The sequence below is a fragment of the Marmota monax genome, unplaced genomic scaffold, assembly GCF_021218885.2.
Source record: "Marmota monax isolate L192 unplaced genomic scaffold, Marmota_monax_Labrador192_F-V1.1 WCK01_AAM20220418_F8-fsc00034, whole genome shotgun sequence".
Classification (NCBI taxonomy): Eukaryota; Metazoa; Chordata; class Mammalia; order Rodentia; family Sciuridae; genus Marmota; species Marmota monax.
The window spans coordinates 12,038,530-12,065,095 of record NW_026693934.1 but is presented as its reverse complement, the minus strand read 5'-3'; the positions used below and the strand labels follow the sequence as shown (position 1 = coordinate 12,065,095).

Here is a 26,566-nt window from a genome sequence, read left to right as displayed (position 1 = left end):
TGAAGATATCCAATATACAGAACAAAGAGAAAATATTAAAAGCTACAAGAGAAAGGAGGCAGATTACATTCAGGGGTAAACCAATAAGGTTAACAACGGATTTTTCATCACAGATGCTGAAAATGAGAAGATCCTAGAACAACGCATTTCAAACACTGAAAGACAATGGATGCCAACCAAGAATTCTGTATCCAGCAAAACTAAGCTTCAGGTACGACAACGAAATAAAAATCTTTCATGATAAACAAAAGTTAAAAGAATTTGCAGCCAGAAAACCAGCATTGCAAAGCATCTTGAGCAAAACACTACACAAGGAAGAAATTAAAAACAATAACCAAAACCATCAGTGGGAAGTGCCTCAGTAAAGACAGAGGGCGGGGGGAAAGCTAATCATGGAGAAACAAACTAAATTAAAAAAAAAAGATAAATAATCAAACATGGCTGGAAGTACAAACCATATATCAATAGTAACTCTAAACGTTAATGGCTTAAACTCTCCAATAAAGCGACATAGGCTGGTAACATGGATTAAAAAAACAAATCCAACAATATGCTGCCTCCAAGAGACACATCTGATTGGAAAAGACATTCACAGGCTGAAGGTGAAAGGTTGGGAAAAAATATACCACACACATGTTCCTCGTAAGCAAGCAGGGGTGGCCATCCTCATATTGAATAAAATCGACTTCAAGACTAAGTTAATCAAAAGGGATAAGGAAGGACATTATATACTGTTAAAAGGAACCATTCACCAACAAGACATAACAATTATCAATATTTATGCACCAAATATGGTGCTGCGACGTTCATAAAACAAATTCTCCTCAAGTTCAAGAATCAAATAGACCACAACACAATAATTATGGGTGACTTCAACACACCTCTCTCACCATTAGACAGATCCTCCAAACAAAAGTTGAATAAAGAAACTATAGAACTCAATATCACAATCAATAACCTAGACTTAACTGACATATATAGAATATATCAACCATCATCAAGTGGATATACTTTTTTCTCAGCAGCACATGGATCCTTCTCAAAAATAGACCACATATTATGTCATAGGGCAACCCTCAGTAAATATAAAGGGGTGGAGATAATACCATGCATTTTATCTGATCATAATGTAATGAAACTGGAAATCAATGATAAAAGAAGGAAGGAAAAATCCTACATCACATGGGAAATGAACAATATGTTACTGAATGATCAATGGGTTACAGAAGACATAAAGGAGGAAATCAAAAAATTCTTAGAGATAAATGAAAATACAGACACAACATACCAGAATCTATGGCACACAATGAAAGCAGTTTTAAGAGGGAAATTCATCGCCTGGAGGTCATTCCTCAAAAAAAGAAAAAAACCAACAAATAAATGAGCTCACACTTCATCTCAAAGCCCTAGAAAAGGAAGAGCAAAACAACAGCAAATGTAGCAGAAGGCAAGAAATAATTAAAATCAGAGCAGAAATCAATGAAATTGAAACAAAAGAAACTATTGAAAAAATTAACAAAACTAAAAGTTGGTTCTTTGAAAAAATAAATAAGATCAACAGACCCTTAGCCATGCTAACAAAGAGAAGAAGAGAGAGAACTCAAATTACTAACATATGGGATGAAAAAGGCAATATCACAACAGACGCTTCAGAAATACAGAAGACAATTAGAAATTATTTTGAAAACCTATATTCCAATAAAATAGAAGATAGTGAAGACATCGATAAATTCCTTAAGTCATATGATTTGCCCAGACTGAGTCAGGAGGATACACACAATTTGAACGGACCAATATCAATGGATGAAATAGAAAAAGCAATCAAAAGACTACCAACCAAGAAACGCCCAGGACCGGATGGGTATACAGCGGAGTTTTACAAAACCTTTAAAGAAGAATTAATACCAATACTTTTTAAGTTATTTCAGGAAATAGAAAAAGAGGGAGCTCTTCCAAATTCATTCTATGAGGCCAACATCACCCTGATTCTGAAACCTGACAAAGACACCTCAAAGAAAGAAAACTACAGACCAATATCTCTAATGAACCTAGATGGAAAAATCCTCAATAAAATTCTGGCGAATCAGATACAAAAACACATCAAAACAATTGTGCATCATGATCAAGTAGGATTCATCCCTGGGATGCAAGGATGGTTCAATATACGGAAATCAATAAATGTTATTCACCACATCAATATACTCAAAGATAAGAACCATATGATCATCTCGATAGACGCGGAAAAAGCATTCGACAAAGTACAGCATCCCTTTATGTTCAAAACTCTAGAAAAACTAGGGATAACAGGAACTTACCTCAACATTGTAAAAGCTATCTATGCTAAGCCTCAGGCTAGCATCATTCTGAATGGAGAAAAATTGAAGGCATTCCCTCTAAAATCTGGAACAAGACAGGGATGCCCTCTATCACCACTTCTATTCAATATAGTTCTCGAAACACTGGCCAGAGCAATTAGACAGATGAAAGAAATTAAAGGCATAAAAATAGGAAAAGAAGAACTTAAATTATCACTATTTTCGGATGACATGATAATATATTTAACAGACCCAAAAGGGTCTACAAAGAAACTGCTAGAGTTAATAAACGAATTCAGCAAAGTGGCAGGATATAAAATCAACACGCATAAATCAAAGGCATTTCTGTATATCAGCGACAAAACTTCTGAAATGGAAATGAGGAAAAACACTCCATTCATAATATCCTCAAAAAAATAAAATACTTGGGAATCAACCTAACAAAAGAGGTGAAAGATTTATACAATGAAAACTACAGAACCCTAAAGAGAGAAGTAGAAGAAGATCTTAGATGATGGAAAAATATACCCTGTTCATGGATAGGAAGAACTAACATCATCAAAATGGCAATATTACCAAAAGTTCTCTATAGGTTTAATGCAATGCCAATCAAAATCCCAACGGCATTTCTTGTAGAAATAGAGAAAGCAATCATGAAATTCATATGGAAAAATAAAAGACCCAGGATAGCAAAAGCAATTCTAAGCAGGAAGTGTGAATCAGGCGGTATAGCGATACCAGATTTCAAACTATACTACAGACCAATAGTAACAAAAACAGCATGGTACTGGTACCAAAACAGGCGGGTGGACCAATGGTACAGAATAGAGGACACAGAAACCAATCCACAAAACTACAACTATCTTATATTTGATAAAGGGACTAAAAGCATGCAATGGAGGAAGAATAGCATCTTCAACAAATGGTGCTGGGAAAATTGGAAATCCATATGCAACAAAATGAAACTGAATCCCTTTCTCTCTCCATGCACAAAAGTTAACTCAAAATGGATCAAAGAGCTTGATATCAAATCAGAGACTCTGCACCTGATAGAACAAAAAGTTGGCTCCGATCTACATATTGTGGCGTCGGGCTCCAAATTCCTTAATAGGACACCCATAGCACAAGAGTTAATAACAAGAATCCACAAATGGGACTTACTTAAACTAAAAAGTTTTTTCTCAGCAAGAGAAACAATAAGAGAGGTAAATAGGGAGCCTACATCCTGGGAACAAATTTTTACTCCTCACACTTCAGATAGAGCCCTAATATCCAGAGTATACAAAGAACTCAAAAAATTAGACAATAAGATAACAAATAACCCAATCAACAAATGGGCCAAGGACCTGAACAGACACTTCTCAGAGGAGGACAGACAATCAATCAACAAGTACATGAAAAAATGCTCACCATCTCTAGCAGTCAGAGAAATGCAAATCAAAACCACCCTAAGATACCATGTCATTCCAGTAAGATTGGCAATCATTATGAATCAAAGTACAACAAGTGCTGGTGAGGATGTGGGGAAAAGGGTACTCTTGTACATTGCTGGTGGGACTGCAAATTGGTGCGGCCAATTTGGAAAGCAGTATGGAGATTCCTGGGAAAGCTGGGAATGGAACCACCATTTGACCCAGCTATTGCCCTTCTCGGACTATTCCCTGAAGACCTTAAAAGAGCATACTACAGGGATACTGCCACATTGATGTTCATAGCAGCACAATTCACAATAGCTAGACTGTGGAACCAACCCAGATGCCCTTCAATAGATGAATGGATAAAAAAAATGTGGCATTTATACACCATGGAGTATTATGCAGCACTAAAAAATGACAAAATCATGGAATTTGCAGGGAAATGGATGGCACTAGAGCAGATTATGCTAAGTGAAGCTAGCCAATCCCTAAAAAACAAATGCCAAATGTCTTCTTTGATATAATGAGAGCAACTAAGAACAGAGCAGGGAGGAAGAGTAGGAGGAAAAGATTAACATTAAACAGAGACATGAGGTGGGAGGGGAAGGGAGAAAGAAGGGAAATTGCATGGAAATGGAAGGAGACCCTCATTGTTATACAAAATTACATATAAGAGGTTGTGAGGGAGATGGGAAAATAAACAAGGAGAGAAATGAATTACAGTAGATGGGGTAGAGAGAGAAGATGGGAGGGGAGGGGATGGGGGACAGTAGAGGATAGGAAAGGTAGCAGAATACAACAGTTACTAATAGGGCATTATGTAAAAATGTGGATGTGTAACCGATGTGATTCTGCAATCTGTATTTGGGGTAAACATTGGAGTTCATAACCCACTTGAATCTAATGTATGAAATATGATATGTCAAGAGCTTTGTAATGTTTTGAACAACCAATAAAAAAAGAAGACATATCCCATTTTGCAGCAGGAATGAGAGAGGGCAGCAGAGAGAATCAGTAGATGAATGCTGAGCTGTGGCTTCATGTGGCGCTGGCAGCCTTTCATCTTAGGGGCCTATACTGAAATGTCTCTGAGGATTAGTGCTTATTATAGAGGGGTGTGTGTGTTTGTGTGTTCCAATAATTTGATCCTCACTGGGTGGGGAGCCCTTGATAGGGGTGAGAACTGGAGCTGCAAACCTCCCCCTGCACCAGCACACCAGGTCTACCCCATGGCTACCAGGGTGTAAGTCTGGGTCTGCATTGTCCAACAGAGTCTTCACCAGCCTCAGACAGCTACGGACATCCTACTAGATTTCACTGTGGCTCAGTCCTACTACCAACATTTCAAGAGTTCTGCACAAGTATAAAAATTTCCAGCAAGCACAGAAACTTCCATGAATCTGTACAACTCCGGGCTGAATTATGCTGGTGGCTGGGAAGAACAGAGGCCCAAATCAGGAACCTCCTGATAAGGCCTGGAAGCCAGGTCACCTGGCAGAGCAAAGCCCACTCTCGACTTCCTCTCTTAATAATGGGCACATATAGTGGGAAACACTGTAGGGAGGGATGGCCTGCAATATAAGCCTCATGTGGAATAGAGAGAAGACCTGCAGCATGTCAAGACCATTCAGAACCAGAGCTGGGGAGTCTGGGAGGGATATGGGCCTGGGATAGTGTCCCAGGGACATTGGCCAAACAATGCTACGTCCTTCAGCTCCTAACTTCAGTGTCACAGGGTGTCTTCTCTGCCGCCCTGTTCAAAGCAGCAGTCCTGGCTGGCCCTCACACTTTCACTCTCCTTTTCTTTTTAATCCTGGCCACTGACTTTGTACACATTTTACTCAATTTTTTTTTAACATTTTTCATTGTAGATGGACATAATACCTTCATTTTTTTTTCTTTTCTTTTTTTTTATGTGGTTCTGAGGATCGAACCCAGTGCCTCACAAATGGTAGGCAAGCACTCTACCACTGAGCCACCACCCAGCCTGCATTTTACTCATTTGCATTGTTTATTATCTGTTGATTTTTGTTTGTTTTGTTTTTATTTTTTCACAAAATGTAAGCCCATGCAGTCAGGGGGTTTGGGGCCTTATCCACCTCCTTTTCCCTCAGTCCTAGAGCAAGGCCTTGCATATGATAGTCAAATGATAAATATGTGTTGAATGACTAAATGTAATATTTGTGATACGTTCTTGTAAGTTTCAGGCCAACTCTTATAAAGACGAATGGAAGTACCCAAGTGTGTTCTCTTTGAGGACAAAATATTACATATCCCATCACTAACAATACTAAACGAAGTCCTCTAATTTTCTCTCTCCCCACCTGCCCCCATGCACATTCACACACACACACACACACACACACACACAGTTACCTGACTTACCATGCTCTCTTCCCTGCCCCCAGGATGTCCTTCTCCCTAATACTTCCTCTTCAATCCTCCATGAACATGCTGTCTTCCTTACAAGGTCAGCCTTGACCCCCAAGCTGACCCAGGGTTCTAGGATACCCAGGCCCTGTCCTAGGAGCCACAGGGCCACTTAGAATCCTCCGGTAGGTAACACTTCTACTCTCCTTTCCCAGTTTGAGCTTTTTGAAACTTGGATTGTTTCTTATTCATAGGTCTTTGTTAAACCTATTCTAAGTCTAAAACAATTTTGTTTTTCTGGAGCCTTCTCAATAGCACCCCCACAACATCGTACCAGTTCTATTCAGAATATTAGGGTATTAGTTAAGTTGGCCATTTGGATCTATGCAAAAACTGAGTGGCTGTGGGCTTACCATAAGTTCTTCTTCCTCTGATCTCATACCATTTTCTTGGCTCCCACAATGTCCTAGGACCAGCTTTGGACAAAGCCAAACCAGTTATTTACCACATCTCAACACTATTCTTTCTTTACACATTCAGTTGATGATGGCTACCACTATAAAGGGCTCTTTGCCTATTATAGTAACGTTACTTATTCCTAACGAAAGTAATAAATATACTTGTGTCTGCTTCTTTGTCTCCCAGCTAATTGTTAGGTTAAAAATAAATACGCAACACATGGTATTGCTTTTTACAGAATATTAAGGCCTGAGATCTTTATCGATTTCATTTATTCACTTGTTAAACATATGTAAGACCCACAGTTATTGTTCTAGCAATAATTATATGAGTAATACAGAGACAATCCATCATGAATCTTGCAAACATGTAGCTGGTTATCTGGAGAGATAAAGTACCATATTTCACCACATGACTGTTGCAGATTTTATGCCTTTTTATATTTGATTTTTGCAAAAACATGTGAGGTGTGACCCTATGTGAAGGTTTTATTTTTAAAAATTGTGGTGGTATTACTTAAAAATTATATTACTAATCTGTGTGTGGTGCAAGATTAGGATATATGAAATACTCATGAATATACCTTGATGTGGTGGCAATGATTATATGGTGAAATACTGTATATAAAAGTAACATAAATAAAATCAGGGTATAACATAGAAGTGTTTGAGAAAAGACCATTTCTCATGGAGAGGACCTGTTTGTTAAAGAGCTTCAAAAGTAGAGACACTAGCATAAACATGGATACTAATTCAAAGGGAAGAATGAGAAGTTTATTTCAATTGCCAGGGCATTAGAAATATTTACAATATTCAGAAGGATCCATTTGTCCACTGGCTTTCCTTTAAGCCATCACACAAGTATCTTTCTGGTCCCCTTCTCTCAGCCAGCCATATCACCCACTCAAATTCTGGCTCAACATGAGCCACGGTGCAGCAAGATAGGAGAGAGTGACTCCAAATCTTCTAGGAAAGGAAGGAGGTGAAGGGAGAAGGTGGAATTTGGAAAAAGAGCTTCCCCTCCATATTCTAACACATCTCTTCACTGAAACAATCTCAGGAATAAACCTTCTGCCTTTTAGTAAACTGAAATAAGAATATCAATTTGCTCCTGTTATGGTTTGGATTTGTGGCGTCCCCCAAAATCTCATGTTTGAGACAATGCAAGGAAGAGGTGAAACAATTGGGTTATGAGAGTCTTAACCTAATCAGTGCATTAATTCACGATGGATTAATTTAATGGTAACCATAAGCAGGTAGGATGTGGCTTGAGGAGGTGGGTCACAGGGGTGTGCCTTTGGGGTTTATATTTTGTCTCTGATGAATGGAGTTTACTCTCTGCTTCTTCATGGCTCTCATGTCCTGAGATGCTTTCTCTACCATGCCCTCCCACCAGGATGTTCCACCTTACATCAGGCCCAGAGCAATGGAATTGCCCATCTAGGGACTGAGATCTCTGAAATCATGAGCAATATATAAACTTTTCCTCCTCTATGAGTTCTTGCCAGGTCTATTGGTCACAGTGACAGAAAAACTGGCTAAAACAACCCCCCAAAGATAAAAAATGTTCCTGCCACCTTGATGCAATTTTTGGAGCTAAACACTGAAAGCAATTTTATAAATTTAATTTCTAATCCAACATAATAATAAAGGCATATGTTGTTGTGAAATAACATTCAATATGTAGCCTTAAAAATAACAGTAAATCACTCAGTTGTTAAAAATTAGTAAATAAGTAAGTAGGTATGCCACATTAACAGCTCCTAATGAGAGCATAGATAAATAAAGCAGTAGACTAATAAAAATAGTATGAAGAACACACTCTGATGTTTTTGCTTCTCGTTAGACATGGTTCATTAAAAACATAATTAGCATTGTAAATAATCTTGTTTCTGCACTAAGTTTTTGCTTTTTGCCACTGTGGTTTCTCTGTTCACCTCCACATACTGGGGCTGAGGTGAATTCTTCTGCATCTTTGTTTACTTGCCTTGTCCTGTTGAATAATTCACTGCTTGATGCAGGAGTTTCCGGGAGCTGCAGAGCAGAGCTGGGGGAAGTTGTGAAACCCAGAAGTGCCAACTTTTTGCTTTTAATTAAAGTTTCTGCCCAGAACGGATCCCATGCACTAGCCAGAGGACCAGCCCCTCCCTGACACTCTACCTGAACACAAACAACCTTACAAGCCACAGAGCTGCCTCTCCACTATCCTCATGCCCTCACCTCAGCTAGTGGAAATGGCTTATAAATTAGAACAATTTATACAGAGCCCTGTTGACAGACAGCACAGCCTGTCAAAAGTTAAATAAATAAATGAACAAAAAAATTATGAAGGGTACGCCAAGCCCTGAGTCTCCCTGACTGCATATGCAAAATGAAAGGAGTGTTAAGAGAAACTGGTGGATGCGTCTTTTACATCTCAGCTAAACCCATAGGAATGCACTTGAACGTGTACATCTCCCGCCCCCCAAACTGGTGGGTCAGAGAGCGGTCAAATGCATCTTCCAGACACTTTCAGCCCCAGAGTGTAAAATCACACTTGCATTGAATAAACAGTCACTGACTGCTAGTTAAGAGCCAAGTCCTGTACTAGGATGCAAAAATGAGTCACACACAGGCCTTTCCTCTAGGAATTCACAACCTATACAGGAAGAAACAAGAAAACAGACAAGTTCCAAACACAGGGGGAAATTGTGGGGCCAGGAAAATATAGAGGAAGTCTTGAAGAAGAGACAGGCTCCTCCCACTGAGTGGAATCATAGAGACGGAGTAGAACATTCTGGGCTAAATGTATGGCACCAGTAAAGGCCCAGAGGTGAGAAGTGGCCTGACTAAGGAAGAACATAAGGTCCATTCCCTTTGGTGTTGTTGGAGCCCAGAGTTTAAGACAGGGAGAGGAAAGGGAAGTGGAGGGCCAGGTCATGGATAAGCCTCCTCCAGGCTTAAACCATTGCAAAGGGCAGCAGAACCAATGCAGCAATCGTAAAAGCCCAATTCACAGGGACCTATGGCACAGGCCACCTGGTCACAGTGTCCCTGGAAAAGAAACAAAAGCACAGCCTAGTAAATTACCATCAGATCTGTATGAACAGAACTCTAAGCCCAATCAACAGAGTTTGACTTGGGTCACCAAAACAGAAGGTGAGCAAATCCACCAATTCCTGGGCAAGCTGAGTTAAATAATCCAGAGCCCTTTAAATGAAGTGGACTTAAATGCAATTTGAATGATGCAGAGGTCAGGTCTCCTAAAGGAAGGACCCTATTATACTGTCAAAAATTTGCACTGTTAATTTTTCTTCCAGACCTCCCACAAAGGAAGCTACAGCCATTCACTGGGGTAACTGTGCATTGAGGAAAAGGAAATAGGCCTTTCAGGGGTTACTGGAAACTGGCTCTGAACTGATAGTAATTCCAGAAGACCCCAAATATCCCTGTGGCCCTTTAATCAGAGTAGGGGCTTATGGAAGTCAGGTGATTGATATTTAGCTCAGGTCCATCTCACAGCACCCTGTGATTATTGCACTAGTTCAGGAAGGCTTGATTGCATATGCATATTCAGCAACCCGCAGAATCAGGTTCCCTAAACTATGGAGTGACAGCTATTATGGTGGGAAAAACCAAGTGGAAGCATTGTAACTGCCTTTACCTACAAAATAGCAAACCAGTAGCAATTTCACACTCCTGGAGAGGACATGGGACATACAGAGGTGATGATTCTTACCACATCCTTGTTAAACTCGCCCATTTGGCCTGTGTGGAAGACAGATCCAAGAGGATGACCGTGGATTACCATCAGTTTGACCAAGGTGGTAACTTCAGTTACAACTGTGATTCCAGATGCAATTTTGTTGCTAAGGTAAACAAACATATCCCTTCAGACCAGCTCTTCAGCTCTTGATCTGGCAAATACTTTGTTGCCTCTTTGCACATTAGTCAGGACCAGCAGAAGCAGTTTGCTTTTAGCTGGCAAGACCAGCAATGCACTTTCACTGTTCTCCAGTCTTATCTCATAGTTGAGACTGCAGAGATTGGTCACCTTTTTCTTCAAAAAGAACATAAGATTAGTCTATTACATTAATGGCATTGCTCCTATTGGACCTAATGAACAAGAAGCACATTGGTAAAACATTTATGTGATAGAGAGTGAAAAATAAATCCCACAAAATTCAATGTCCTTCTACTTTGGTGTGATTTGTTGGAAGTACAGTGATTTAGGGTGTATTGAGACAACCCATGAATGTGAAGGGCATATTGCTGTATTCAGTCCTTCCAGCACAAAACAAGAGGTGCAATACCTAATGAATTATGGAGGACTTGAATTTTGGAGGCAACATGTTCTCCATTTGAGTAAGTTACTCTGTTGCATTTACTGAATACCCCCCCAAAATCTACTAGTTTTGAGTAGAGCCCAGGACAAGAGAAGGCTCTACAATAGGTCCATGCTGTTGTTAAAAATTCTCTGCCAGGGGGCATGGTGGCACATACCTATAATCCCAGTGACTCTGGAGGCAGAGGCAGGAGGATCTGTAGTTCACGACCAGCCTCAGAAACTTAGCAAGGCCCTAAGAAACTTACTGAGACCCTGTCTCAAAACAATATATAAAAAGGGTTAGGGATGTGGCTCAGTAATTAAGCACCCCAGGTTCAATCCCTGGTACAAAAAAAAAAAAAAAAAAAAAAAAAAAAAAAACCATTTCAGCCACTTTGGCCACATGTTTCAACTTGAAGTGTCAGGAACCAAAAATTTACACTGTTAAAGGGATGCTATTTGGGACCTTTGGCAGATCCCATACATGAGTACCTTAGGATTTGGGAGCAAAACCTTGAAAATATCTATAGAAAACTACTCTCCTTTTCATAAAGACTTCCTGGCCTACTCCTGGATCTTAATGGAGATCAAAGGCTTTACCATGAACCACCAATCTACCATGTCACCGGTCATGAACTGGTACTGTTTGTCCCATGTAGCTATAGCATTGCATATACCTGCTAATGGGCAAGGCTCTCCCAGCCTGATTATACAAGCCAGGGTTTTAAATCTTTCCTGATGTCAAAGCTCAAAGGCTAGAGGCACCTGTCTTCAGCCTAATTCTAATATCCTATGCAAAGGAGGCTGCCCACTCCTTGAACCAAGCCAGGTTCATGGAGACCAATGGCTTATCATTAATCATGAAGGCTTTGGGGCAAGGGTAGCTGAGCATAAGCCAAGAGTGGAGTGGGCCGAGCTCATACTCAGCAAGTTCCAGTTGTGCATGGTCACATGCATGTGACACAGGGACTTGAGGGCTCTATTAATGACAGATTAATACAGTGAAATCGAAATGCCTGAGCTTCTGGGGGTTTGGCCTATTCTATGTGGCACTCTTGGCACAGTTGATTTAATGCTGTGGCTGGGAGGCACACAGAGTGATATATTAATTTATTGGCATTTAGATTTATAGGCTTCAAGACATGCTAACCAAATATAATTAAAATTAGCCAACCTGACCCTCGCTGTCCTCAAACCCGTGAGACAGTTGAGAGGATTTATATTTCTCTGCAAATTCAGGAGTGCTTTGGAATCAACCCGGTTTGGGGGAGACTGCTGTGCTTCATTAAGTCAGGGGAGAAGAAGGGGAGAACATATATTAGCTACATTTTAAAACCCTTATTCAAGTTCCAGAGGCACTTTCCTGGCTTGTCCCATAGATCTGATAATGTAGTGGTCTTTTAAAGATTGTTGGGGAGGCAGTGACAAAAAAGGGGGAAAGATTCATCAAAAGGCAGCAATTTCCAGCTAAAGTTCTTGATAACAAATGTGCTGCAGGGTATCCCTGCCCAATTCCTAACAAAAGCAAAATCTACAGAAAGTCCAACATACACATGTATTGATTGACCAAGCTACACCACTTAAAAATATAGTTCTCCTTTGGTTTCCATGAGGGATTGGTTCCAGGGCATCTGTAGACATGCAAATCTTCTATATAAAATAGCACAGCATTTGCATGTTACCTATGCACATCATTCCGTATACTTTAAATCATCTCTAGAATATTCATGATTCAAAATGTGATGTAAATGCTATATAAGTAGCTGTTACCTATCATGTTTAAAAAAGGGTAGCATTAAGAAAAATCTGTACATGTGAATGATATTTTGAATATTATAATATTTTGAATCCAAGGTTGGTTGAATCCGTAGATCCAGAATCCACAGATATGAATATGTGGATATGAATATGTATACAATTTTTAACCTTTAACTATGCCTTGATGAAGTTGGAGAAAAATGAAATGAAACTAACTTGTCATTTAAAAGAAAAAAAATACAGTGAAAGCATAAATTAAAGGTCTCATTCCCTCAAAAACAAGTTACACCAACAGCAATTGAAGGGGGAATGGGATTCAGACTAGTGCTATATACATCCCAAGTGGGAAGCTGCCTACCACAGCATGTCTAACCTACCCCACCCCAGATAAACACAAGCCAGTCTGCAAAATCCTGAAAATTCTTGCCAATACCCTCAAACCTAGAGTGGGCAAAGTAGGGTGATGGTTAGTCTGAATTGTCGACTGGACTGAGAGATGCCTAGGATTAAGAGACTTCTTGGAGGATTGATGGTGTTTCTAGATGTGAGTAGCATGTGGGACAGCAAATTGAGAGGAGGCCCACCCTGAATTTGGGTGGTATTGGCCAACAGGCTGGGGGCAAGATGGAGCATAAAGCAAGAGGAGGAGGAAGCAGCAGAGAACACAAGCACCATACTTTTCCAGCAGGTGCTTCCACTGTGTCTCTGGCTTCCTCCATCCCCTGTGGATATCGGTCTCCAGCTCCTTCCCTCTGCCAGTGTGGACTCTCACCAGTGATTCTCCAGGGAGTCCCCAGACCTTCAGTCTCCCACTGGGGTGGCACCATTGGTCCCTCTTATTCTGAGGCTCCATATTCCTGGACTGACCACCTACTGGTTCCTCCAGCTTTCCAGCCTGCAGACAACCACTGGGGGGACTATCGTGTAAGCCAATCTAATAAATCCCTTTTATAATCATATATATATATATATATATATATATATATATATATATATATATATATACAGGTCCAGTTGCTTCTGTTCCTCTAGAGAACCCTGATCAATACCCTAGGGCTGAAGGGATGGGCATCTCATGCTTTCTTTTTGTGGAAAAGCAGATGTATTTGCTGGTGACTGGGCTGTCAGTAAAGATCTGAAGCCCCCCTCATGGCAATGGGGAGCACCCCCAAACAGGTGTTGGCCTCAGTGTCAATGTCAGCCCCCTGATGGCAGCTCCAGCCCAGCCAGGACTTCTCCTAGACACAGTGCTCCTCCATCACGCCCTCTGGTTGCAGAGACCCAACAAAACAGAGGCTCTGAGAGGGGAAAGACCAGGTCTCAGATAACAGAGAAATGTCATCTTCATACTAATCAGAACAGGTGAAAGTTCTGGACAGGAGCCAAGATGAAAATATTCAATTACACAGACAACAGACCCACAGACAACCTCCCCCCACTCTCTCCACAGACAACAGACCCTCAGACAACCTCTCTCTCTCTCTCTCTCTCTCTCTCTCTCTCTCTCTCTCTCTCTCTCACACACACACACACACACACACACACACACACACACACACACACACCACAATAATAATAACAATGAAGAAAAGGAACACAGCATGAAGAACAAAGAACTCAACCTAGAAGAAAACATCCTCCTAGGAGCAAAATGAAATGTTCCCCAATTGCTTTAAAGAGCACCATAAAAGGGCATAAAGTGTAGAACAAGAGAGCTCAGTGACAGGATGATAAAACAGAATGAAGTGGAAAAAAAGAGACTCTAGGTATACAGGAGCAAACTAATATCAAAACAGCAGTATTACAGACCTAATAATATATTAGGAACAGCAAGAAAAAGGATGAGCATTACTGAAAATAATTTGTTCCCTGCAGAAAAAAAGAAAAAGGCTCGAGTGGATGTTTATTTAACAACATATATGACACTTATTGTATTCTAGTACTTTCTAAATAAGTTACTAATATTAAAGACTCATTCCCATAATAATCCTGAGACAAGGACATTTATCATCTCTATTTTGCAAAGGAGGACAACAAGACACAAAGAAGTTCAGCACCTGGCCCAAGGTCACACACAGTGGCAGTCTGGCTCCAGAGTTCTTGTAACTAACCACTTTACAATGGAAATAATAATAATAAAATATATACTAGTAAAAATCATGATCATTTTTAATATGACTTCCATGGGCTGAGCACAGTGTCAAGAGATTTATACATATTAATTATTTTAATCCTGGGGGCTTCCCCCTTAGAAAGGTATATTATCTTAACTCTAATGTGAGGAAACTGAGGCTCAGTGAGGTTAAGTGACTGGATAATGAATACAAATAGAAAAACAGAAAGAGGACAGAGGGATAATGATGAGAGAAAACACACAAAAAGAATCAAAACAAGGCAGAGGTTGTGGCTTAGTGGTAGAGCACTTTCCTCGCACAGGTGAGGCACTGGGTTTGATCCTTAGCACCACAAAAAAATAAATAAATAAACAAAATAAAGGTATTATGCCCATCTACAACTAAAAAATAATAATCTAAAAAAATTAAAGATTCAAAACATGTCCCAACCTGTGGAAAGGATAACATCATCCTTCCAAAAGAGGAAAATTTCTGAATTTGAACAATGGGGAAAAAATCCATATGCTAAAAATATGCATATTCTAACTAAGGAAATTTTTACATAAAGTTCATCATGTTGAAATGTCTTATTTCTTAGGTAACTATTAAAATTAGAGAATAGCCAGGCATGGTGGCACACTCCCATAATCATCCCAGCAACTCAGGAGGATGCGGCAGGAAGATCACAAGTTTGAGGGCAGTCTCAGCAACTTAGTGAGATCTTGTCTCGAAATAAAAGGGCTGGGGATGTAGTTCAGAGGTTAGGCATCCCTGGATTCAATCCATAGCACTGGAGAAAAAAAAAAAAAAAAAAAAACTCTTCCGCCATCCTGACAGAAAACAAAGTAGAAAGATAAAGGTAAAAAATACCAATCTGGCCTCAAATTTCTCCACAGTAACAGTGGTGTCAGAAACAAGGGAGCAACCTGGGCAGGAAACAATGATCTTAACATCCAGGGGAGACTCCATTTGAGTGCAGAAGCCAGGAAGTTTCTTTCATCACTTGGGCAATGAGTTGACTATGCAAACGTGGAACGAGAAACAGAGCCTATCAAACCCAGTCTTTCCCCTCTCCCTAAATAAGAGAGGGATGATAATAAATAATTCAAGAATGGAGAAACAATGATTTGGAAGAAATAGTGGGCGCAACAAATCTGCTTATATCTATAGCTACTATTAAACCACACAGGAACTCTGCTTATAGAATAGAACACAGATGCTATATGTCCAGAAACATTAGAACAAATAAACATGGTAAGCTATTAGGAGGCTGACTAGACAGAGAAAAATTATAAATGGTGCTGATATTCTCATCTTTTATAACAGGGAGTCAATGGGTACTGTATAAAATTGAAATAAATGGCTAAAAATGATTTCAGCTTCCTAAGGGGTTTATAATGTCTCTTTTTTAAACCTGAAGGAATCTTGCTTCTTTGGTTTCCTCTGATAGCCTTCATTTATTCCCAGGTAGTAATAAATAAGGATAAAACTAGCCACCACCCTGCACCAGGCTCCAATGGCAAGCTCTCCAGATTCACCCTAAGCAGTGGGGTGGGTGTGGCCAGAGATGGACCTGCCTGCAGGGGCAGATCTGGAATAGCCCAGCTACCCTGAGGCCAATACTGAGCATCCAAGCAGGGTACATTGTCCTTCTCTTTCTTCTAGGTATCCCAAAATACAGGGGAAACAGCAGGAATGAGCATAGCATTAAGGAATCATTTCTGTGGGATGGATTCTTGTTCTTTGAACTGGGAAGAAAGCAATGTATTTAAAAAAAAATCTCCTTGTAAAATTTCAGATATGCATCACTCAACAATGGGAACACAGTCTAAGAAATGCATTTTCAGTTGATTCCATCATTGTGTAAACATGGTAAACTATATTACACAAACCTACATGGTGGAGCCTACCCTGAGGCTATATGGCAAAAATACGAGGCAGCCTATCACTCTTAGGACCATGATGAGCAAAACAGTATGAGATTAAATCATGTGCAAGATAAAATGATACAATCAAGAGAGGCAATAAACACAAGATGTATGAGGGTGCTCTGATGTCACACGGCATACAGAAAACTTTTTCTTGTATACATAGAAGGAGTGCATGCTAAAATAATGATATACAGGATAGGATAAGATAGTAAATACAGCAACCAGCAACAGAGCCACTGATTATTAAGTGTGTGCACCCATGTACTTGTATGGGCTGGACTTTGAATCACCTGGTGGTGCAGTAGTTTTCTTTACACCAACATCACACAAACATGTGAGGAATGCCTTTTGCTGTGATGTTGCCAACGCTACAGCATCGCTACAGGATGGGAACTTCTCAGCTCCGTTATATTCTCATAGAACCACAGTCATGGGTGCAGCTGACCAAAATATTATGTGGTATGTGTCTGTGTTATACTGTGTGAAGGTGTAAGTAAATAAAACGAGGCAAAAAAAAAAGTGTTTTTAAGATTCTAACAGCAAGCATTCTATTTAAAGAAATGCCTCAACATAACAACTTAGAGGGAAGGCTGAACTGCAGTCACCTGGAGAAGCTCAAAGACTTCTCACTGGCAGCCAGGTGGGGAGGTAAGAGGTGAGTTAAGCCCAGCCTACCTTGACCTCCAAGGTCTCTCAGATACCACAGACATCTGGGAGGTAGCTTCTAAGATGTGGAATGTATATCTTTTTTAAAAATTTTTTTTTGTTCTAAAAATTTGGATGTGGAAAAAAAATTTACTTTTTCTAATCTTCTCCATGATTGAACATAATTTCTACTTCAAGCCCCATTCTGCTGATTCTAGAAATTTAACCAAATGCCTTTTATGCATATGAGGATTCCCCACATGCACACACCCCCGTCTGTCTGGTTTTCTTCCCAATTCCTTTTTTTTGGGGGGGTGGGGGAGGGTACCCAGGATTGAACTCAAGAGTACTCAACACTGAGCCACAACTCCAGCCTTATTTTGTATTTGATTTAGAGACAGGGTTTCACTGAGTTGCTTAGCACCTCATTTTTGCTGAGGCTGGATTTGAACTCATGATCCTCCTGCCTCGGCCTCCCGAGCCACTGGGATTATAGGCATGCGCCACCGTTCCCAGCCTCTTCCTGCATTTTTTATGAGGGTGGTAGCTGGTCCCTGAAGGGCTATGAATAGTGCTTAGCCAGTGACCTCAGTGTCCATGAGCAGCCACTGAGATGCTTAGTACCTGGCCTATCTTTTCTGGTCACCTCTCTGGCACCAACTGAGGAGACAATCTTACCTGGGCCCCTGGCTCTCCTCCCTACATTGTCCTCTCTCTCGCCAGCAAGTACCTGCATCTCAGGAACCTGAAAAGCTGTGGTTTTCTCCTACCTTACTTTGGAACGTGGGTTTTCTCAGGCCATCTCAACCCTCTCACTGCCAAGTCTGTATCAGATTGGGAGGTGTGGTAAGATGGGACTCAAGGAACTCACCATCTCCCTGAGCCTTTTCCCAGGTCCAGCCCCAGGTCCTTCTTCACCAGAAACTTCCAGTCCCTCTGAAGTGCTGTTGATCCTCCAACCCTCAGAACTCACAGTTGAGCATGCCTTCCTCTGGTCCACAATAGTCTCCTCTCCACTAAGGAGCACCCCAAACATCTCAATTTCAAGGTCTAATTTCATGGACTGAGGTTAGTATTCTAAATTTAAAAACAGGAATTGCCACAAATGAAAACTGCTCCTGTTACTATATTAAAGTATCACCAGCCCCTTTGGAGACAATGTATGTGACTGCACCAGTGAACTGCATTCAGATGGAGATGCAGCTCTGTTGAGAGGGATAAGCTTCCTTTTTCTGGAAGATCTGACCCAGCCCTCCACACTCCTCCCCCTGCAGGTTCATCAGTATTACACCGTCCCCTGGATGTGGCTCTGGGCAGTCTGGGCTCTCAGTTTGCAGAGAGTCTGGGTCCTATATTCCACATTGGGATTTTGTGCCTGTTCCAGAGTAGGACAAGGAAGGCCAGCAAGAAATCAGCAAGGAACCTCCAGTGGCCTGGCAAGAAGCAGCCCTGGGGAGCAGGACTCACTCAGATGGAACCAGTCAGACCTTTAATACCCAAATCACAAGGTGTTGCTCATCGACCATTAAGAGACAGCAGGGCCCAGTAATTCCGCGCCATCTTGTGGTGTAGGTTTCAGGTGATTACCCAGCTTTCCAGGCATTATCTCCACATGGTGCATGACTATTATATGAGAAATTAAATGGAAACATTTTCCTTCCCAGCAGTTGATGCTCCTGAATTTCCTCGCCCCGCCCCTCCCTCTTTCTGTGAGATCTCAATAGTGAGTGCTTTGGTTTTCTAAATGGGGGTGAGAGCTGTCCTGAAGTGGGGAGAGAATCCCACTTCCTTATCAGTAGGATGCTGCTCTTGGGGACCTCTGGGGTTCTCTTGGGGACAGCAGCATGCAGTAGGACTCAGGAAAACACACAGACCTGGAATCAGATGAGGGCTCAGATCCTGACTCTTCTAGAAACTTGTTCTGTCTCCTTAGGTGGCTTCACTTGGCAAAGCCCCAAACCACCATTTGACCACACCTTCCTCTCAGGGTTGGCAGATCAAATGGAGGACAGGGACATGGTAAGGACAATGCTCCAGTCCAGCACTTCAGGGGAATGGCTGCTGAGAGCACCTGGGGCGCTCCCTCTACTCTCCCTTTTTCCTGCCCAGCCCTTGGGAGGCCATGGACATAAGGGCCTGCCCTGTTTCTTCTGGACACCCACCTGAAGCACTGGTCATGGTCACACTGACCCTATATACAGTCCAGTTCAGCCCTTTCCTGTTCCCCAGGCCTTCCCAGGTAGGAGAGCCTGGACCTGTCCTGTCCACTGTACCTCTCATGGTGAGGGAACTAGAAAGGCACGGTCACTTCTGGAATAATTTTTATTCTATGTTAAGAACTTGAGTCTTCCCAGAAAATAAATTAAACAGACAAATTCCCTTTGAAAAGTTTCTCAATGGTCACTTTGGAGCTTGGCCCATCATGCCATCTGGAGCAGGTATCTGTCTGGGTGTGCAAAGGAGAAGACTAATAGCCTTGTATGGCAGGTCTCTTCTGGTCCCCAAGGGCAGCAAAGTCCCTGGGATGTTTGAGGGGCTGTATGACCATGTTACCTCATTCCATCCCTAAATAGCTATTTGCAGGCGTTATTGCTATTTGGGGGAAACTGAGATCAGAGGGTGAAGAAATTGGTTCAAGGTCCCTGGGAGAGTAAACCATACACATAGGGCTGGTGGTTCACATTGTCCCTACCATGGTCCTAATGCTTTCCCAAGTCATGAAAATGTGGCCAACTCTCATGGACCCCTACCCCATCCTCCTTTGCTGACCACCCCTCAGATGACTGCATTCTGCCCCTCTCCCTGCCACCCAGGGCTTACCAGGTGTCCCACAGCTTCCTGATCACCGTGACCTGCACAGCCAGGTAAGCCTGGGACCTTTAAGCCACCACAGACCATGTCCCCAGCTGCTAGTAACCGTCCAACTGAAATGGCTTTGACAAGACAGATGATTAACCTTCTTTTACAGAAATGGAGCCTCAGAGGTGGGTGATCCAAAGTGCTGGGACGCTCCATGATCATTAGAGACTCGACCCCCTTCACCTTTCTCCTCTGCCCTCCTCCGTTTTACTCCTCTAAACAAACAGTCCAAGACTGCAGCAGCAGCTTCAGAGATCACATCCAAGTCCCCAAGAACAGGAAGAAAGAACAAGGGAAAGGCCAAAGGATTTCCCATAAACCCTCTCTAATGATTATATTTACATCTTATTGGCCGTTCTTACATGCTGGGAAGCTGGAAAACGTGGTTTTTCACCTGGGGTACTGGGTGGTGTTTCAGTCAGCTTTCTCACTGCTGTGACTGAAAGACCTGACCAGAACAACTGTAGAGGAGGAAAAGTTTGTAGAGGGCTCACAGTTTCAGAGGTCTCAGTCCATAGACAACAGGCTTCATGCCTCGAGACTCAAGGTGAGGCAGACCAACAGGGCAAAATAGTGTGGTGGAGAGAAACAGCTTATTTGATGATCAGGAAGTAGAGAGAGAGAGACTCCACTCACCAAATACACATATAGACCCCAAAGCCACGTCGCCAATGCTCCACCTCCTCCAACCACACCCTACCTGCCTTCAATTACCACTCAATGAATTCCATCAGGTGATTAATTCATCGATTGGGTTGAAGTTCTCATAATCCAATCGTTTCTTTTTTAATCCAATCATTTCTCCTCTAATCCTTCTTGCATTGTCTCATATGTAAGCTTTTGGGGGACACCTCTCATCTAAACCACAATAGGTGGTTAGCTACGCCCCCTGCTACGTAGCCACAGCTACGCCCCTTGTCTCCTTGAAAATCTGTGTCTCCGGCTCTCATTGTATTCCTTTGCCCATCCCTTCTCTGCCTCCTTCTTAAATGCTAGGGACTCATGGGCCTATTTTTCTTCCTCTTTCTCACCCTTTCTCAAGATAATCTCATGCATACCCGTTCCTAGCTGCTTTCTCTCTCACATGTCCCCTGGAACTTCTGATGGTGGCTCTGACTGCTACCCTATTAGGTCTACCTCTCACAGATTTTCTCAGTATCTTCCTAAATTCCTCTGGATCTGTTTTCCCCAGTGTTCTCTTCCTTGGGGGCCATCGAGATTTCTCAGCAAACAGCAGCTTCTAATTGGATGATTTTCCAGCAGGGCTGTTGTTTTCTCTACTGTGACAAATCTGTCACCCTTGGTTACCATACTCGGTTTAGCCTGCTGTAAGTCAGAATCAAGACTTGCTGGAGGGTTAGGAGTGGGAGATGGTGAGAAACAATGACACCAAGCCAGTGTCCCCTGTGCAATCATACTTGCTGGCCTGATACGGGGCCCCACTCAAGGTCACTCAATCAACCTGTCCTACTATGTGCTTGCATAGCAGCACTTGGCAAGGGGAAGAGAAAGCAGATAAAAAGCTATGGGGAACCAGGCCATGCATCAAGAAACTTAAACTGGATCAGGAAAAACAAAAAGACAGGAAGGGGAGGCATCCTGGGGAGGATGCAGAGGAGGGCCTAGACCGGAGGTTCTAAAACTGCTGAGAGACAGCCGTGTGGGAGGAGAGGAGCTGAGGAGGGATTTGGAGGCAAAGGGTTCCCAGTATAGCAAGATTCCAGAGTGATGTGGGGCATGAGCAGCTGATCTGACCCCCCAGAGATGGCTTCCAGAGAAGAGGAGACTAAGGAAACCTGTATCAGGTGAGCCATCAGGGTGAAAACCAACACCATGGAGAACAGGTGAAAGGCAGACTCGGAGACAGGGGCATGCCTCCAACATCAAACAGCAGGTTACAGTGGCCAGAAGGGACAAGGACCTCAGAGGATCAGAGCTCTGACAAGAGGTCTCAGGTGGCCAGGAAGTAGCATGTGGGCAAGACATTTCCACCACCTCCGCAGGGACACAAGGACATTCCCTTGTGGGCTTAGGCTTCATCCTGAAGGGGAGCTCCAGGGACTTGGCACATGAGAAGCACTTAAAAAGGGTTTCCTAAATGGAGTAAAGAGGTTTAAATTGGACAGCAATGAAAGAAACCCCAAGTTGAGAAAGATCCCCTTGAAGAAGACTGCTGTTTGACATTGGAAGAGAATTTGAGGCTGACTGGAGTGGCCTTGGGAAAAGCAGTTGGGAAGCAGAGATGACAATACAAAGAAAGATACCCAGAGGGCTGCTGTGGGAGCTCAGAGTAGAGAACTGAGGAGGAAAGGGATGGGGCGATTATAAAGAAGCAATCAATGGGATTTGTCATTGAATGTGGGGGGTAACAGCAATTGAGCGAATCGGGTACCATGCCCTTCCTGGATTGGGTAGTTAGGATGGTACAAGCCAGGACTGCATAAGGGCTTTGGAAGGAACTGAAACCAGCAAGTTCTATGTGTGCATGCCCAACACCCAGCCAGGCCATGCCCACACCACACACACTCTAGATGGTCCAGGACCACCCAGCTGGATACAAGCTCCAACCCATGTCAGGCTATGCATGACCCAGTTTGGTTCCTCTCTGATGACACAGGGCTTTCCTCTTGGACCAAACGACTTCACCAACTTTGAGACACTCATTGGAACTTCATGGCTTACCTATTAAATCATAGAAACCAGATTAGGGGAATTCAAATTGACCAAATAAGAACAAAGAACCAAAGATTGTCCTTGGGCTGGGGAGACAAAGGTGAATATATCACCATGGACCCTCAACTCTGGAAAGCAATAAAAATGTCTAAGATCCTTGAGCCCGTCCCAGGAAACAAGAGGCTAATAGCAAAATGCCAGATGGAATTTTATGTGAAGGGCAGTAGTTGCAGAACCAGGTGTAGGGAGACAGGATCCCAGTGCTTCTGGGCAAGCCAATCACCTAGAGTTTCAGTTCCCCTCTATACACAGGTGTCAGTGCTAATTTTTTCAGTGTTGGTGGGGATTATGAAACAATGTATTCACAGCATCTACAGCAGAGCCTGGCACACAGTGGTGGCAATTAGGAGAACTATTGGCCCATTATATACAGCAGCACTGCCCCCAATAAACACACACACTCACTCAGATGTATGCACACACAGGCACACACAAACTCTTTCATACATACACATACACATTTACCTGAATGTACATCTCATGTGAACACATTTATTAACATATGCTCACTTGCACATGCATACACACCTACATACATAAACTCACTGGTGTACACACACACATATACTTATATGCACACACTTACACATACCGACATGCACACATACACCAGCAGAATTGATGTCTTTTGTCCCAGGACCTGTTCTTACTTTATAATCCTTATTCTTGGTAGATGGCTTAGTGGGTAGGAGGAGGGCTAATGGAAGGACAAGAGTGCTACTGGTATAGCTGGCTTGTATCACTTTGAAGTCTTCCCTAAGACCCTTTTCCTGGATTTCCTGGTGAAACATGAGCAGTGGTTGTCATTTTACAGTGCTGGTCAAATTTTCCAAGTTGTCATATATGCCAGCATATGGCAGGGCAGCACCTCTTGGCCCCTGGAAGTTAGAATGCAGCCATGTGACTAACTATGGACCATGAGCATGGTCCAAAATAAGGAGCATGCCAGGTGAGTCTCTCCAGGGAGGTGCTCTGTCATGACACTGGCAGGCCATGTTTGATGACATTAGGCCTCTTTATCAGCTGCGCAATAGCGACTGTGGAGAGCAGTGAACCTGCCTATCACCATGGACTTGAAAGGCAAGTGTAATGTAAACTGCTCATATTTTAACCCACTCTGTGAAGTCACTATAACTACTGCCCTATCTAGTCTGTCTTATGGAAGCAGTTCTGTCTACAGACACAGTGAACTCCCAGAATGTTCTGGAGCCACATCGCTCTGGAGTGTCCCTCCAGCTGACAGTTTTCTTTGGGAGGACTTTTCCATTTGATGGATGTTATGGCTTTCCTTATTGGCTCCTTTGAGAGCCTTCTTTGTGGCAAGTCTCCTGCAGGGCAAAAAAGAGAAGAGATGTGGCCCTGCCTTCAGTAAGTACACCATATTCTGCAAGAGACAAGAGACAATCAGGAGCAGATTCATGCGAATCAATAGGGACAGGGAAGGGACCCAGGTGAAGACACCTAACAAATGGATGGTCTAGGCAGCTTCCTGGAGAAGGTGATGAGGGAGAGTCCTAAAACTCAAGGAATCAGACACACAAGGGTGGGGAAAGGGAGTTCAAAACAAATTATAAGAGCACAAATGTGTTATGTGTGGCCATGCACATAAGTGGGTGTGCGCACAAGTTTGGGGGAGGGAGGATGGAATGTGTGTCGGACATTTGTACATATGTATGGGTGTATGTGCACAAGTGTGAGCAGGTGCATGTGTGGATGCTCTCAGGTGATTAGGGCTGTGACTCCAGAGCTAAGATTAAAGACCTTATCATGGAGATTACTTCAAGGGGTTAAGTTGACAGCAGAAGGCATAGGAGTTGGGAAGGTTTTAGGTAGGAGTGTCCCCATAGCTTTCTATTTTCCAGGTCAGCAGTGAAGTGGACTGACCTGCAGCAGGTGGAGAGGCAAGGATCTTGTGATACTCAGAATGAGGAGCCCCATGAGCCAGAGGCAGACCTAGGATTGGAGGGGATCATGGAGAGAGCAGCAGAAGCCAGTATGCAGGTGGGCTGAGACGCCCCAATGGAGCACCGCCTAACATGAAGCCCAAAGAAAGGCAAGATTGTGGAAGACTGAGCTGGGCCCAAGTCCCATGAGGATTCAACAGCACCCGCGGTTGAGCACATGGAGAACCCCACTTCAGGCACAAGACCAAGGCTCCATCCCAGCCCTTCTTGGACTTTCCCAAAGACAAGAACAGAGTGGTGCGCAGCTTTGGATTCCCAAGTCTGTTCACCCTGTCATTTCACTTGACTTGGGACAAAGCGATCCTGATAGAAAAACTCTGACCCATTTCACAGTGAGAGAAGCTGACAAGAGGCCAAGAACCCGGCAGCCACTTGAGGATCCCCCAGCCCAACCCCTCCCCCGCAGGCTGTCCCAGCCGCCACAGTCACTCGCCTGCTCTTCCGCGGGGTCCCTCCCGCTTTAGAGATTCCCAGGAGGGAGGGGCCCGCGGGGAAGCTTAGGACGGCGTTGCCTGTCCGGGTCACCGCTCCTGGGGACTCGCATCAAGCCCGGACCTGACCTGTGGGAGATCTCCTCCAGCCCTCCACCTGAATCCTGGAGGCGTGGTTGGGAAGGTTCGGGTGCAGGCTGCTTTTCCCCTGCGCATCCTTGGGCAAACTGCTCCACTTTGGGGTTCTCAGGCGCCTCTACAGTTAAATAGGGATAGCATTGCTGGTCCGCCTGGGGCCACGGCAGGGTGGGAGATGAGGGGCTGGGAATGCGGAGGGCACCGAGCCCTCCATCCTCATCCCCGCAGGGTCCGCAGGGAGGCCAGGGGTAGGCCGCTGAATCTTCCCCTTCCTGCCCCGTCCCCGGAAAGAAGTTCATCCCGACTGCAACAGCCACCATTGGTATTTAGGCTCTGGGACATGCCCGGCCAGCCACCCCTTCTCCCCTGGTGGCCCTGAGGTCATCGTGCAATGCGCATAAGTCCCCACCTCCTTTCTTCCTCTTCCATTCAGCCCCTTACTCGCCCGGTGACCCTGGGCAAGCCACATCGGTTCTCCCGACCTCTGTTTCCCCATCGGTGCAGCGAGGAGCGAAAGGAACTGGATGGCTAAATGCTCCGACCGGAATATAATTGGGTTCTTTATCTGTAGCATCGCAGAGCCTGGGCGCGCCTGCGGAGATGCGCGTGCCGCGAGCGCCCTCTAGTGCTCAATCCTCGCCGCTGCACAGTCCTGGCTGAGCAAGGGCGCCCCCGGAGAGGACGGAAGAAAGGAGGTGTTAGGAAAAATGAGGAGTTCTGTGAAATGTGACTTTCGTGAACTGATGAATCAACGAATCAAGAGGGAAAGGAATGGATAAGTAAACTTCAGAGTGAAGGAATAATAGGTGAATGATAATGAGTGCTCGAAAGTACGAATTAATGTCCATCCAAATGAATGGAAGCAGTCTCCCAGGAAGGACCCCACCTGTGATCCCAGCTCCTGGGAAGGCCAGGGCAGGAGGATGGAAAGTTCTAGGCCGGTCTGGACAACTTGGTGAGACCCTATGTCGAAAAATAAATGTCTGCAGGTATAGCTCAGCCCCCTAGGTCCAATCCCCAGTACCACAATAAATATATAAATAGAAAAGCAAGCAATTGGAGGGAGTAGAACCAAATCGATAAATGGTCTTGTGAATGACTATTTTCAAACGTGTCATTTGGAATATGA

The 26,566-nt window shown here is 43.3% G+C and overlaps 1 long non-coding RNA gene across 2 annotated transcripts in view; it reads right to left on the bottom strand.

The window, feature by feature from the left end:
- Positions 1-25,994, bottom strand: part of LOC131424920 (uncharacterized) — a 47,739-nt gene extending 21,745 nt beyond the window's left edge. For both annotated transcript variants that reach the window (XR_009228568.1, XR_009228567.1), the window contains exon 1: positions 25,847-25,994. This is a non-coding gene — a long non-coding RNA (uncharacterized LOC131424920). The remainder of the gene's footprint in view (positions 1-25,846) is intronic.
- Between the last annotated feature and the right edge of the window lie 572 nt (positions 25,995-26,566).